General features: G+C 38.1%; 1 pseudogene; it reads left to right on the forward strand.

Annotated features, from left to right (window-relative positions):
* Positions 1-11,852: 11,852 nt before the first annotated feature.
* Positions 11,853-12,650, forward strand: LOC149219370 (phenylcoumaran benzylic ether reductase PT1 pseudogene; annotated as a pseudogene).
* The last annotated feature ends 3,952 nt before the right edge of the window (positions 12,651-16,602 follow it).

Below are 16,602 nucleotides of genomic sequence, written 5' to 3' on the forward strand. Positions count from 1 at the left end.
CTACTAGCTCCACCCAATTTTGGTCCCAGGTTGGTAGCTCAAGTGGTTGGAAGCATGATTTGTTCTCCCATCCACCTGGGTCCAATTCTAAGGGACATTTTTGGCCCATTGTGATAAGTTTCGAAGAGTAGGTGCCTCTTCCCACGTGACATATTGACTCTTGCTAAGTCATAAGTTATTGGTATATTTAGCTTATGAACTATTAGATATATTTTTGGTGATATAGGGGCAACCAAAATAATTGATATTGGGCCTCACCTCGACTAATCCAATGTGTTAACGATTCACCATGGTTAAAAAAAATAAAGAGAGGGTTGTAAACTTGAGTGCGCTTAATGGTTAAGAGCATGTGCTTACTCCTTGGAGGTCACAGGTTCAAAGCTAGAGAGTGGTGGAGTTTGTACATATTGATTAATTAATATTGGCCTATTGTTATGATGCTTGAGGGGTAGGTATCCCTTGGAGTGGGACCTAGTGTCTCTAGACATTTCAATGCTTTCCAAGTCACAAGTTACTACTAGTATTGGCTTGCGAGTTATCAATACTAACTCCATCCAGTTTTATTAATTAGAAAAAAGAGAGATGGAGGGTTGTAGAGTTTGTACATGTTGATTATTAATATTGGCTCATTGTGATGCAACTTGATGGTAGGTGCCTTCCTGGAGCAGGACCTAGTGTCTATGGATGTGTTGACCCTTGCCAGTCACAACTTATTTCTAGTATTCGTTTGTGGGTTGTCAATACCAACTCCACCCAAATTTGGCCCCACATTTGTAGCTCTAGAGGTTTGAAACAATATGTGTTATCCCATCCATGCAAGATCAATTCCAAGGGACATGTTTGGCCCACTGTGATAAGGCTTGAAGAGTATGCGTGCCTACCCACATGACATCTTGTCTCTTCCTAAGTCATAAGTTATTGGTATATCTAGTCTGCAAGTCATTGGATATACTCTCAGTGTTACAATGGTAGCCAAATGATTTAATCTTGGCCCTTGCCTATATTAATCCAATGTATTAACGATTCACCATGGTTGAAGAAATAAAGAGTGGGGGTGCAAACATGAGTGGGTCTAATGGTTAAGAGCATGTGTTTACTCCTTGGAGGTCAGAAGTTCGAAAACAAAAGGGGTAGAGTTTTTACATGTTGACTAATTAATATTGACTCATTATGATGAGGCCCTAGGGGTAGGCGTCTTGTGGAATGGGATCCAGTGTCTCGAAATGTCTCAAACCTTACCAAGTCACAAGTTACTGCTAGTATTGACTTGCAGGTTATTAAAACTAGCTCCACCTAATTTTATTGCTTAAAAAAAATAAAGAGAAGGGATAGAGTTTGTACATGTTGATAAATTAATATTAGCTTATTGTGATGTAGCTTGAGGGATAGGCATCCCCCTGGAGTGGGACTTGGTGTCTTCGAATGTCCAATCCTTTCCAAGTCACAAAATAGTACTAGAATTGACTTGTGTGTTGTTGGTATTAGCTCCATCCAATTAATGGTTAAATAATAAAAAATAGAAAGAAGGGATTAGTCTTAGTTTGGTATTTTGAGTGGGCAAGAGCATGATTTGTTCTCCTCTCCACTTGGGTTCCATTCTTGCAAGGGGACACTTTTGACCTATTGTTATAAGGATAGAAGACAAGGTGCCCGCCTTCTCTGATGATGTCTCAACTCTTGCTAAGTCATAAGTTATCGGTACATTTGGCTTGGAGATGGTTGAATATACTCTTGGTGTTATAGTGATAGTTGGGATATTTTATCTTGGATCTACCCATACTACTCCAATATGTTACCAATTCACCATGGTTAAAAAAAAAAAATTAAAGAGAAGGGATCAATCTTGGGTTGGTAGCTCAAGTGGTTGGCAACATGGTTTGTTCTCCCATCCACTTGGGTTTAATTCTAAGGGATATGTTTGACCCATTGTGATAAGGATTGAAGAGTAGGCATCCACACCCATGTGACGTCTCCACTCCAATGTGTTATTGATTCACCTTGGTTCAAAAAAAAATCAAAGAGAGGAGATCAACCCATCGAGCTAGGTTGAATAGTGGATGTTCCATATTAGAAAGTATTTGTTGACCCGCCTAACGTGACAATTGCATTAGGCTCAGAAGTATAAGAATAATCACTCCAACTCAATCCCTAACCTCTTCAATAATAAATAATAGAATTAATGATTCTCCTAAATAATAATAATAATAAATAAAATAAATAATTCTAATTGCATCACAAAAATGCAAAACGCATTTGTATTTCAAATGAACAATTTTACTATATCAAATTACAATGTCTACACAAATTGCCTACCTATATTGACATACTGAATAAAAATTAAAAAAGGTTTACTCTCCGGTCCCCAAATATTATTTGTTATGCTACTCAAACAAATCCCCAATCATTCATATTGTTTTATGATCAATTCCAAAAATATTGTTTATTATCCTAGACTAACAAAGACCCCACATCATTCACATTATTGTCTTATTGTCATCGTAGGTGATGTAATTGCAGACAAGGAGACATGTAGGGAAGGGACAAAAGGCGTTGTGAAAACAAAAGGGATAGGGGCCAACAAAAGCCGGAAATAGTATCATCATCACCATATCTGAGTCTCCTTTATTGCCAGAACCATGCAGAGGAAAAACATAGGAACGGCTCGGACCCATTCACACTCAGCTACACAGCTCACAGGGCCCTCCATTTCACTGCAGCTACCCCATTCAACTTTCAACTGTCTCTTAATGTCCCTACAATTGCCGTCTCGTTCCCATTTAGCAATCCTTTTGAGTGGCTTTTCGCAAAAGGGTAGTTGCAGCGCTCTTTTCGATTCACATTGTATATATCTTCTGTGTAAGGTGTTTTATATATATATATATATCACTCCAATATAATCCTGCCATCTGTGCAATAATGGCTGAACAAAAGGCTCTCAACAAGGTGGCAGACCAGCGGCTTTTCTGAGATTATTCATTTCAACAAATTCCAAATACTGAGTCTCCAAAAGAGTTACATAAGAAATGACGTGTCAACATTAAAGGGCCACAGCAGTCAGTCAGTGTAGTCGTCCTGTGGACATACAACAACAGCAACGGCTATATTAAATTACGTTCTAATTAGTAATTGCCCGTTGATATCAACTTTTACCACCGATCCTTTAACTGGTTGCGTATCAATAAACAATAAATAAGTGCCATCAGTGTCGAAAGTCACTCAACTTACAATAAAGTATTAAATGTTGTGAATTCACTGTAAAAAACCGTGTGCGCAGTGCGCACATGTGTCGACGACAAAGTTCGTGGAAAGAAAAATTCAAAACTGTGTGGGCAGAGAGCCAGACTACTAGCCATCGCCATATGTATTCTAGTCGATTCTAGTCGTGTGATCCAGTCGGTGGAGCATCAGAGTTGAATGCTACAGCAGAGTTGAAAGAATGCAAAAATGCAATCAGCGTTGATTGCCTTTAAAACCACAAAACCAAACACAGAACACAACACCAACACATACATTTGCATGTGAGTGTACGTGGAAGCTCAAGACAAATGTACGTGGAAGTTCAAGAAAAATGGGATGCCTATACACTATTTGTTTCCTAACATTTAATATGTTAAGATTCTAGCATTACTTTATTGGGGAAAAACTGCTGGACAATTTTACCTTAGGCTAAGTTTCTTTTGGGACACCATGCGCATTTTGGCATGGACTTGTCCGAAGATGCCAAATAAGAACTCCAAATTTGCAATTAGGTGATTGGTTGAATAAAGGATATGTCATCAAAGGAAAATAGTTTCTTTATTTTGTTGGTTTCCCTTAGGAAAATTTTGGTTAAACAAGTGATTAATAACTCAAAAAAAAAACCTTTTGTTTTTGTATTGAACTAATATGTACCAAAAACGATTACTATAGTCACTGTAACCATGAAGGGGTAAGGAACAATAACAACGTTTAAAGGAAAAATTAACAAGATTCTTTTGATTTCAATGGTTACTTCGGAGGTTAGCCTTAAAGGTCACCTGGCAAGAGAGTCGTGGCATTTATTTCAACGTTCCCCAATGGGAGTGTTTTAAGGGCTTCATGATAGCATGGGACAAGGAGGAACTACCATCATGTCAGATCTTTCCGATAACTATTTTTCAGTAGATGTCATTATTCACATGCGAGGATTTTGTATGGGGAGGGAGGTGGCAGCCCTCGGGGAGAGAGATGGCCTCTCCACATGGCTCTGCATGGGCCGTGCGTGGCATGCTTTGGGCCCTCACCATGGGAGCCACTAACCTAGGCTCAATCATAATAAATGTCGTATGCACATGGTTAAGGTAGTTCTTTGGACCATTGGTTCTGTTAATGAAACCTCCCTCACTTGTGCAAGCATGGAGCTCCTTTCCCATGACGGATTGGTCATTGCAAACCTTTGTGCTGACACTCAAAAAATGTTCATTTATGACCTCATTTTGGGTCATTGTTTTGGGATGGTAAAAAAGTGGAGTACGTGTTACACTAGGCTACGACCAAGAAAAATGTAGAAGCCATGTTTTAATTATGATGCTTGTGACCTAGCACAATCAGCAATTGATACGCAACTCTGTGTTGGCCCAGGGTGGCAGAAAATTGGGTATTATAACATTAACAGTCTTTTGTTGCAGAGGTTAGGCTCTTGTTTGTGGTCCTGTCTTCAAGGGGTCGCAATGGGAGATTGATTGGATAAGTTGATTTTTTGCCCCATTCGTCATCCTCACTCTTTGGTTTGGAAATCTCCTATTTTGCAACCTTGGGTACTCCTACTTCCCTTGACTGCTTATTCTGGGAGTCTACGTTGGCTTCACAATTTTCATCATCTATGGTTTCCATGTTTTTTGTATTATTTCCACTTGATTTTGGGTCAGGTCCCTTGTTTAAACTAGTTGCAATTCTTCCTTCAGCAAACTCCCAGAGTTCTAACCTGGCAGGCATTTCATTTAATTGCCCAGTATTTGTTTGTGGTGTATGGTATCAAGGCACTTTTTTGGTCTGGTTCTCATAGGAACACTGCCCTCCCTCACCCTTTGGTCTATCCAAGCATTCTCACTTTGTCAAGTTCTAGTTACAATGTCCCTTGGGTCTTAGTGGAATTATTCGATTGCATGTGTTTGTCATTTCGAACTCAATTGGTCTTCTGTGACTGGAAACAATTCACCCTCCTCAAACTGATGTACCAATGAGGAAGTAGCCCTTTCCTAGGATCATCATGTCTCTTATCAGTTATCATAAATTTGGGGGCTTTGTCTCTACAGAGGTATTCTTCTTCGGGGGTCAAATGTCAAAAACTCCTTAAGTCGTACTTCTTTGGTCGGCCTAGTCATTCTAGGGAGGCCAATAGTTGTGTCCTCTATCACTTGTTTCGAGCCTTGGTCTTGTGTTTTCTTGGCAGGTTATTGGTGGAGATGGCTCCACGACAAAGGCTCCCATGTTTTCGGGGCAACGTTTTGAGGGGCTCCTATTTGGCTAGGAATCAACAGCCATGTTTTTCAATGTAGCTGCCTTGGAAGTCAGAAAGGAGATTCTGTAGTTGGAAGCAAAGGAGTTCAAGGACCAGATATATCACTTTGATTCTAAAATTGGTAGCAGTTCTTTGAAATGGGTTCTTGATCTTGGAAAATTCAGGAAAAGAAGATTGCATTTTCTCCATTCCATCACTACACATTGGCAGATGGAAACATTGCTTAGTATGGTAATTCGAGACAAACAAGTAGAAAATTACAAGATTTTTGTTGGACAAGAATATATCAAGAGAATTATGAGGGACATTAGATATGACCTTGATGATATAGTGGTCAGATTAAATCACATGGAAAGATTCATGGTTTTTGACTCAAGGACATAATCAAATGATCATCAGGAGAACGATGTAGTGATCAATGCTCCTCCTCTAAACATTGTCCACCTCTAAACACTTCAGATGCAAACTCTCCTCCACTTTCTCCAGTCATCATTTTGGACTAACATGTCCATTATGTCTTATGATTTTTGCATATTTTGTGTATGGTGTACTTTATAGTTGTTGGTAGCTATCTACTGATATTTTGTCTGCTATATACTTCTGCTCTATAACACCAATCGAAGGCCCCAAGTTAACTTTTTGGGCTTGGAAGTCATAGTTTTGTTTTTTCAAATGTAACTCCAAGGATTTTGCAGTTAGTTTTTGTTTGCCTCCAAGATTGTCTCATAGTCTTCTAGTCAGTCAATATGGACATCAAGTTTTATCTATGTAATCTCTTTTTTTGTTATTAATAGAAATCTATGGATGGAATTTACCAAAAAAAACAATTATTTCAGCCTCGGTGAAGCACATATGAAAGTGGGAGAAAAACATGGAGGTAATCACAATAATTTTTTAGCGTCGGAATTGGGTAATAATTTTGTTGCAATTTTGGTTTTTAATTCCTTTTTCTTTGTTTTTCGTTTCCTTTTTTAATAAATTCAGTTGAGCAATGGGAGTAGGTAGATGGCCTAAAATTATCTTCAATGAAGGCATGAGTGAAAGAAAGAAATCATGGATGAGACAAAACAACAAATGGATGCAAAAATGGAATATTTACCTCAATGCCTATCCCGAAAATAACAAGGAGTTAATAAGCGTATATGGGTAAAGGAGTTTGGTAGATAGAAGAAATACTATGTTCAGGAATTCAACCCCACTTGTGATCTCCAACAAAAAGAGTACATTGGAGCTAGCATTTCATAGAGAGAAATGATTCTTATTGCTCAACTGAGAACTAACTTGCATCAACTTCGGTGTGAAACAAGACAGTGGAAAAGGACTAAAGAAGTTTGGTAAGAACAAGTGTGTACTTTTTGCAGTTATGGGGCAGTGGAATCGGAAAAAAAATTCATTTTGGAATGTGATGCTTTCAAAGACATCAAAGACATTTATGAAAATATGTTAACATCGGTCCCTTGACATTGTCTTTTTTGTGAGGAGACTGTTAGAAGGTTAGGTCATCTCATTATCAATTTGAGTAAGAAAATGATTGAATTGTAAAAGGTGAAAAGTAGGGAGGCTTGTGGTCCCATAGACTATTTTGAGTCTCAAGGATGTTAAAATACCATTCATTCATTCACATTTAAAAGAAATTATAATATTTGATTTATATAAATTTTATAATTTAAAAAATTTATAGTCAACTAAGGTAGTTAAGTTGAGGTATGGTTGATTTATCGCATTTTCCTACTACCCACTCTTATTGTTCTGATTCGTAGTTGACTATTATGATATAGTGATTGTTGATTGTGATATTTTCTATTTCTTGATTAAGTATAGGGGTAGGAGGCATGATGTTGGCCTAATAACATGATGGCTAAATTGACTATATGATTATATTTAATAGAATAGGACTATCTACATTGCATTCTTGTGTGCATCCTACTTTTGACATTATCCATGCTTATGTGTATGCATAATAGTTAGCTCATTGTTTATCACTAACATTTTATTTTTGTATTATTTTATCTTATATTGCAAACGTGACGATCAACACCATCCTCAGTTGCTATTAACAAGTTGCTTTGAGTGTACAGATAACATGTTTACAAAGCCATAAGGATTGATAGAGTTCTCATGCGCTCTTCCTTCAAAGCACATGGATTATGCACTCCTCCTTCAAGCACATGGATCATGCACTCTCCAATGAACACATGTCCTCGAGTTGGAGCAAGATCATACCAACCAAAAAGTTAGTAACCCCCAGAGAAAGATTTTCCCTTCCTTGGGAAACTAGGTAGTCGACATCCCTATTTATCAACACATGACATGATTCCATGATCCTCCACTTCTCCCTCCGATCAAATTTCTCTCTCCCATAGGGAATTCCTTCTTAAAGGAAGGTGGTTCATCCATCAACGAGTAATCTAACCGTTTTGTAATAATGTGCTTTCACTTAATGTTTTAGTAAAACTAACATGAATCAAGGGGTGATCTAGATGATTGACTAATCTTTACTATAGTCTTATTCCCTCACTTCACTTGGGAGGTTAGTCTTTGGCTCTAGTTTAGTGGGACCTCCTTTAAGGCCTTAGGGTTTTAGGAAGGGCACTACTAGGGAGGCTTTGATTGAAGTAGTGTTTTCATGGTATCTCATACTTACCACTTTCCATATTTCCCATTATTCCATCTCCATTATTCAGGTTGCTAGTCATTGGTCATGGGGATTAGCACCCTCTAATCCTCATCATTGAGACTAGGTCAAAAAAAAAATTCCCTCCAGGTTGATATAGTTAAAATAAAGTTTAAAGCACTAGAAAACCACAACAACAAAAAAAGGATAAAATGAAAAAAATGGCTAGGACATTTCATTGGCGCATAGGGAAAAACCTAGCATGAACTCTACTCCCATCATCATCCATCACATGGTTCCTCAAGCACATGATACTCCAGTCCATAAAAGGAACCATTGTATTGTCCCAACCTTGATGAGAAATAAACTCACTTGTCATTAAGTGGTATTAAATGCTAAATCTCAAAAATATATCTTAGACTCCTAAACTATGCACTTAAATCAAAGCACAATCATAATAAAGTAAAAGGTAAACCAGAGGGGTGAAAAAATTAGGATGAGGAAAGGGGTAATTCATGCCTCCATGATTTCTCCCTCCTTACATCTACACAATCAAGATGTTGGACCACCGTTATCTGGTCACTTGGCTATGGCACCCTACATTGAAGCTATTCCAACCTTTTTTCCACCATTTTCATGCACACCTATGGATTGATGGGTTAACTTGGGATCTATCACTTCCCCTGAGGGATTGGAACACCTAGTAGATTTATCCATCTAATCATCCCTAACATAAATAGATAACTCTTTTACAAGACTTGATCTAGTTAAATATTTGAAGATGACCTCTTTGTGAAGTATTATTGTCCCCTGGAATTAAGTATGGTATTTTATGATGCATCCATGGTTATTTTACCTTATGATTTTTTATTTTCACTTGATTTTTAGAGGGTTTTGTCAAGTGGTTCTCATCACAACAGAAAATACCTCTTGAGATGATTACCCCACTTTATCAACATCACAACAAAGGTTGTTTTACCCATTGGAAAGAGAGAGAGAGAGAGTATGACATTGTTGATGCAACATTACCCATATAGAGTAGAGTCTTGGGCTACTTGATGACCCCACATGATGCTTGAACTTTGAGGGATCCCCAAATTTTGAAACATTGAGCCAATGAAGCTTGGTGTTAGAGATATTAATAATGTTCTAAGTGGACCCAAGATGCCCATGGGTTGGCCTTGTCACTATATGATGGCCACCACTTAGTTCAAAGCCCTAATGGTGATGGTCATGTTTGAGAGGATGGGGGAGGGCTTTCACATCACTTTGGAATCCCAACGCTTGAGTTAGAGAGTGCCATTTCATCCTCTTTCCTTTTGGAGGGTGATGTCGGGCACCATGGAAATGATGTTTTGGCATAGAGGCACTTTGGATGCTTGACCTGGGAGATTCAAATTAGAGTATGGAGCACTCATTGGCCCACATGACACCATTTTATTAAATTTAGAGCTCATTTGGAGAATGATGTCATGCTTGAGGAGGATCTTCTTCCACACGTGTGAACATTTATGGAATTTTTGTTATGTTTTTGAGCCATGATGTTGGCTTGTAACATATAACTTTGGAACACTTAAAGTAAACTTTTCAATAGATCTTATTTATTTGAATTATTATAAAAATGAGCAAGCTAGGTCTTATATAGATAGAGTCTCCCTCATTTCATTTAACGATCATCACACATTGAATTATTTTCCTCTCCGAGAGAATGAGAGCTAGTGTTTTTCACTACTAAGGGTGAGATGTGATATTTATTGGTGTGACTTTCTTGTCGATGTAATTTTTTCATGGAGATAATGTTCTGGAATTGAACTAAGTGTCTTTTGTGGATAATTTTGTAAGTTTATTGTATTATCATTGATATTTTTCATTTTAATACTTAAAGTACGGTTTCTATTATACCATGACAAAATACTTAATTATTGTTGAAATTTTGCTTCATTATTGCATGTAAAATTGTTCTCTCTAAGCCCTATAGGTAAAATTTTAATGCATGGACCCTATTTTTAGTTTTTCCCCTCACAAGGGAAATAGCTAGGGTTTTAAAAGTGGATTCCCTAGTCACCCCCCTTACTCCATCAATTTCCTTCCCTTAAATTTTTTCCCTAAATAATCCATTAAACCATAATATGATAAAGTCACTAATCTTGAGTGTGTTCATCATCTATAAAATTAATTAGGATTCATCTCCTTCTCTCTCTACTAAATGGCTAGGATGACCGTTAGGGTTTCTAGGGTAGATTTATGCATTAAAGTGAAGTTTGAGTGGATCTTTGTGGCTCATAATTTAGGAAATGTATCTATAAATTGTTTAAAGGAGAAAAATAGCATACTATATGGTACAAACCACTTAAATAGGGCTGATTTCCCTCTCTTTCCTACTACTTTTATATACCTAACAACCATAGAATTATTTTCCCTAGTCCAAAACCTAGTCTATATTTGAATATCTTGTTTCGTTGTTGTTAAATATCATTCTAAGATTTTGTCTTGGTCTTCTATATGACATTGAATGCCTCATCATTTCTTATCATCTAAGTACTAACTTATATAATCCTATTTCCTGGTTTAGGCATAGAGTATTTGAACACTAGTATAGAATACATAAGTAATCTTGGGCCTTGCTAGTACCGTATCCTACAGTAGACCTTTTACTCATAACCTTGAGCCATAACATCAAATAATCATTCTAAGTGATTTAGGGAATCCTCTCTTGGGGTTTAAATCACCTAAAGAGAAGGATAAAGGTTCTTGAGGTGATAGTGGAAACACTTTCTCTTATTGGAATAAGGTCTAGCCCTCGCTCAGTGAGGCTTTGCACTAAGCCTGCGAGATTTTGTGCAAACAAATCTATAATACGAATGGTAAATGTACTTTAAAATAAGCTTCTAATATAGCCATCAATGTTGCCTCCATGAAAACTAATAATGTATGGAAACTACAATTATGGTTGAAAGTCTCCTCTTTCCTTTGGCTCCTTCATGGATCCTTACGAATGGGAAAACTCTTACATGGGATAAATTACAACAAAAAGGATTATGGGGACCTACTTCTTCCATATTTTCACTTGAAACATTGAGAAAACTAAGCACCTCCATAATGATTGTACCTTCTCCTCACATCTTTGGGAAAAAGGAGCCATTCTTTTCTAACAAAAGGGTAGATCAAGAGAAAGTATTAGCTTGACCTTAAGGGAATGGATAATTTCAACCTTTGCTCGACCCATTATTAAAAAATCTTGGAGACTTCTTCGTATATTTATTTTATAGGAAACTTGGAAGGAAAGAAGAAAAAGGGTCTTTAAAAATATCTCATCTTATGAAGATTTTGTATGGGAAAGGATCATCATTTGTATCAAAGAAACTATCCTAGGCTCAAATTAATCTTCACAAGGTCAGGCATATAATTCCTTTGAAGCCTCAATTCTAAATTATTTTAGAATAACACCTTCTTCTCTCTTTTCTTCCACCACTATCTATCCCCCTAGATGCAGTAGCCTAGATTGTTGGAGTCTTCCTCCTAGGTTTCATTAAGCTTAATTTTGATGGAACCTCTAAGGGAAACCCTATTATTGCAAGTTTAAGAGAAGTTTTTAGAGATTGTAGGGGATCCATTCTCAAAACTTACGTAGGATCAATAAAAATAAACAATAATAATTCAACGAAGCTCTTTACTCTGGAGTATTTTCTAGAGGTATCCATGAGAAATATATATAGTAGTTTTATCATAGAAGGATGTTCTCAAGATCGAAGAGCGGAGATGGAAAGAAGCAGGGTACTTATAATTGGCGCAACAGGCTATATTGGTCGACATGTTGCCAAGACTAGCCTTGATCTCGGCCATCCCACCTTCCTTCTCACCAGGGAGTCCACAGTTTCTTCTAATTATGAGAAAGCCCAGCTTCTGGAATCCTTCAAGTCCTCAGGTACAAATATAGTCCATGGATCATTAGAGGATCATGCAAGCCTTGTGGAGGCAGTGAAGAAGGTAGACGTTGGGATCTACACAGCTGGATCACTACAGATAGAGACGCAGGCCTATATTATCAAGGCTATTAAAGAAATCGGAACGGTCAGGGGGTTTTTCCCATCTGAGTTCGGGAATGATGTTGATAACGACAATGAAGGGGAGCCTGCAAAGAATACATACGTCTCTAGCAATTGTTTTGCAGGGTATTTCTTTCCCGGCCTGGGACAGGCTGGCCTTTCAGCTCCTCCAAGGGATACAGTTGTCATTCTTGGAGATGGAAATGCTAAAGGCTCGGATAGGATGGGCTTTGGATCTGCAGGTTTTCCCATCGGATCCAGCACTGAAATCAACAAAGGCATGCTGCATGAAGCGGATCTGCTCCCTCATGCAGTGAATAGATACAAACATTCCAGATCTGGACTGGATCTACCCGATCCGGACAACAAACAAAGGAAATGCCAAGATCCAAGTGCCCTGCAACTTTGGTCTGCGAAAGGCCATCCGAACTGGGACGCCCAAAATTTCAGCCACCTGTTACACTACGCATTCAAGAAGCCTATTTTGGTAGTGGTGATGGGTCCTGCATAGGAAATCTTCACCGATCTGATTCCCCAGATCTCAGAAGGGGCTATATGGCACGAGGATAGCCTGAATACAAAACAGAGGAGAACAGCTCCCACAGTCTCTGTGGCGGAAACCTCACCAGATCCATGCTTCCAAATCATTATAAAGCCCCCCTCTGGGAAATCAACCCTAATCTGGGTTCAAGCTTCAGACAGTGTCTCAAATCTAAAGGAAAACATTGTCAATCACATTGGCCTCCCAAAAGGTTATCAACATCTGCCCTCGGAAGGGAGATCGTTACAAGATCACAGAGCAATTGACTACTACAACATCAAGCCAGGATCTAATATCATTGTCAACATGAGGCTACGGGGAGGTGCAGCAGCCAGTGGTCCACGAAAACAAACAGAATGGGGCAGTGGATCTAAAGCAAAACACAGCCCAAATGCACACCAGCAGCACAAAAGCGAAGGAACATCTTACAAGCATATTATACAAGGGGGAAAATCTTCTTCTACAGCCCCACAGCAGGCTGGAATAGAACCCAGCACATATATCATTGAGCAACTGAACTATACACCTGAACTAACAATAGAAACAGCAGAAGCAGAGGAGGTACGTAACATTTACGAAAGAAAAGCCCTCATCTGTCGCTTCAATGGTTTCTGGCCAAAACCCATGGACCTTTTTCACTGGATTTTCACAAAATGGTCTCTTAATTGTGATGTCATGCTTTGCTCCAAAAGCTATTTTATAGTCAAACTTCCTTCAGAAGAGGTCAGGGCCCTAGTTATTTAGGAGGGACCGTGGTTTTGGGGATCTTGAGGACTCTTCATTACACCTTAGACCCCAGAGTTTGATGCAAACACCTTCATCGTCTCCAGGGTGCCAGTGTGGGTACAACTACATAACCTCCCTGCACATTTTTGGGACCAAAAGACACTCTCATGCATCGGAAACTCTTTTGGCAGATATATTAAAATGGATACTCAGCGAGTGGAAGATGGAATCTACACTTTCGCACGAATCTGTGTGGAAGTTGATCTCAGCAAAGGATTACCAGACCACATATTACTGAAGCATAAATATCGCAGATAGATGCAAACAATAGATTATGAAAATATAGAATTCCGATGCAGAATATGCTGGCAGACAGGGCACCTACAAAATGCCTGCCCAAAATTCAAAAAAGACAGCCAAAGAAGGAGGAAATTTGGGAAAAAGAATGGTGGACATTCCCCCCACCAGACCCTGAGGAAGAGGAAGAAGATGAAGAGGAACTGCCCATCCCAATGAGAACAGTCAAGCAGAACCACAAGAACAATCTCCACAAGTGCCCATGGAATCGCAACCGTGGAATCGCAACCGGAAAAGGCTTCCGACACAATGGAACTCAGTGGAACCAAAAGGCAGCATAAATCGGACACCTTGGACTCTGACAAGGAAAACCCTCGACCCGGTGAGGAAAACCCATTTCAGCTCGTTCCCATGCATCCGGCTCAAGGCGAGTGGCACAAGGTAGAGAAGAAAAACGGGAGGAAAACTTGATCTTCCCCCTATCAGGCATCTCAGTGCTCCAGGCATGGTTTTTTTTTTCATCAGTTTTTTTCTTCTTTGTACTTGACACTTGTGTCAACCATTTTTTGTCAGGCTTCATAGCCTTGTCTTTGCAATGCTTTGGCATCTACAAAATGTAATTTTCAAAATTAATGGAAATTACAATTTTTTCCAAGGGAAAAAAAAGAAGGATGTTCTCAATTGATTATCCAAATGGTTAAAAAACTATAGAATGGATATTTTTCTTCTAAAGTCTCAAGTTTTTGGTTCCTAGAAAGAGTTAAAACTCTTTGTTCAAACTATTCTCTCAAAATTATCAACTGTTAGAAAATTATATATTACAAAGCAATGGAACACATAAAGTATTACAAAAATATAAGCACAGAAAATGCATAAAACAAGAGAGACATAGATAAATGTGGTTCAACCAATTTGGGCTACATCCATGGAGAAACAACTAGTCCTTCCTTTTATATTATCAAGTAAAATGAAGAGATACAACCTACGTCAGATCCGTTGTAATTCCCTCTTATCTCTCACACAATCTCCTCTCTCTTTCTCAGTCAAAATACACATATACATAGCCGCAATACAATTCCCTCATATATAGCAAGGGGTTGCCTTCTAGGGCAAAAAACCATAAATTAGACATAAATTCTACCATCAGATTCCCACCTAATGAATGGTCTAGATTGACTATGAAATTACAACATTTTAGAAGGAAAATTTGCATCCCCCACCGGGGGGTCTCTAAATAATTTTTGTCAGCCCCCCACCCCGCTAGACCTCCCTGGCGGCACACAAAAATGGAAGGCATTGCCACCCCATTACGAACTAGGGTCCAATGCGGCGATACCTTTGATTAAAGAAGATAATCAGGCTCCACACCCAACATCAACAATAGTCCTTTCATATGTAAGAAGGAATACAAATAAACTTGTAGATAAATTGGCCAATGAAGCTAACTCCTTTTATAGGAATCCTCTTTATGTGTCGTGGAATAGGAAAACGTTGGATAGTCTAAGAAAGCAATGTTAGGAAGTTTCTCTAAATGATATTCCTTCTCCATAAGGGGTTTAAAATCCACCAATTAATGACTAGCATGATGGGAAGTGGTAGCCAATGTATGAAAGTGTTTAAGGAAACTCACATCAAGCACACGAAGATGATCAAGGTACATACAAGTGGTTTCATTATTGTTTTCATATTGAACCTTATCTTGTTTAGTTTTTCAGTAGCCTCCATCATGCTCAATAATTATAGCATTTGATTTGGTAGTGGCGGTTTAGCACTTAGAGTGAGAAGGTGGAGATTACACAGGAAGATGGTACTCAGGATAAGAATAGGGTAAGTAAATTAAAAACATGATTGACATTGTCACCCATTTACTCTATGGATTTTCTAGTTTGTCTAGTTGATAATTATGTAGAAGGTAAGGAAGAGTTGATTTGCCTAAATTCTAATATGACTACACTTTGAAAGGGTCTTCAATTCATACCTGTAGTTATCATAAAGCATGTTGCTCTTCAGAGAGTATTTATTTTCTTTGTTCTCAGATAAAATCTACCTCCTCATTTAGCTTCCCTTGGGTTTGGAATTAAGAATTCTCCATTAGGGGTAGGTATTCAATTTTATCTCTATTTTTCATAGCTTTGAATAGTTTTGGATTCATAATTTCAATTTGTTTTAAGGTCATATGAAGCATGGGATTATTTTTTTTCCTAGTTGGTATTTTGAATGGTGTTATCTAGGGGTACATTCAATCCTATATCCTGCGCCTCTTAAGTTAGAGTCAATAGACATAACCAAAAGGGGTTGGCTCTTCCATTCTTTAGTCTCTTTCTTTTCTTTGGGTTTGGAAGTAACCCTAAAGTCTTAGTGCTATTTCACAGGCTCAACTGGTTGACTGGGTGCATACATGTAGAGGCTTTCTAAATTGGAATTTGGAAATAACCCTAAATTCTTGGTGCTATTTCACGGGCTCAATTGATTGACTATGTGTATACACACAAAGGCTCTCTAATTCAGAATTTGGGAGTAACCCTAAATTCTTGGTGTTATTTCGTGGGCTCAACTAGTCGACTGGGTGCATGCATGTAGAGGCTCTCTGATTCTATCGATTTTGAGCCTAGATTCATTTAAATTTCAAGATTTGTAGATTAGGTTCTTGAAATTTTTTACCAAGAATCTAAATAGATGTTTTAAATTTCAAACCAGACCACTACAGATGTTGCAAAGGATACAAAATTTCAATATTTAGGTCTTCTAAAATTACTTACATAGGGGATTTTGTAAGGTTTTGGATGATTATATAGATTATGTCAAGAAATAATTTCTTTATCCCTTTTGGTAGTCAACAAATACCCGATCAGGGTTTTTTTCTTGACTAAGTTCAATATTGTCATTCTAATTTTCTTTC

The sequence above is a fragment of the Pinus tabuliformis genome, chromosome Q (genome assembly GCF_031772625.1).
Source record: "Pinus tabuliformis cultivar Carrire ecotype Pingquan chromosome Q, CPIR1, whole genome shotgun sequence".
Lineage (NCBI taxonomy): Eukaryota > Viridiplantae > Streptophyta > Pinopsida > Pinales > Pinaceae > Pinus > Pinus tabuliformis.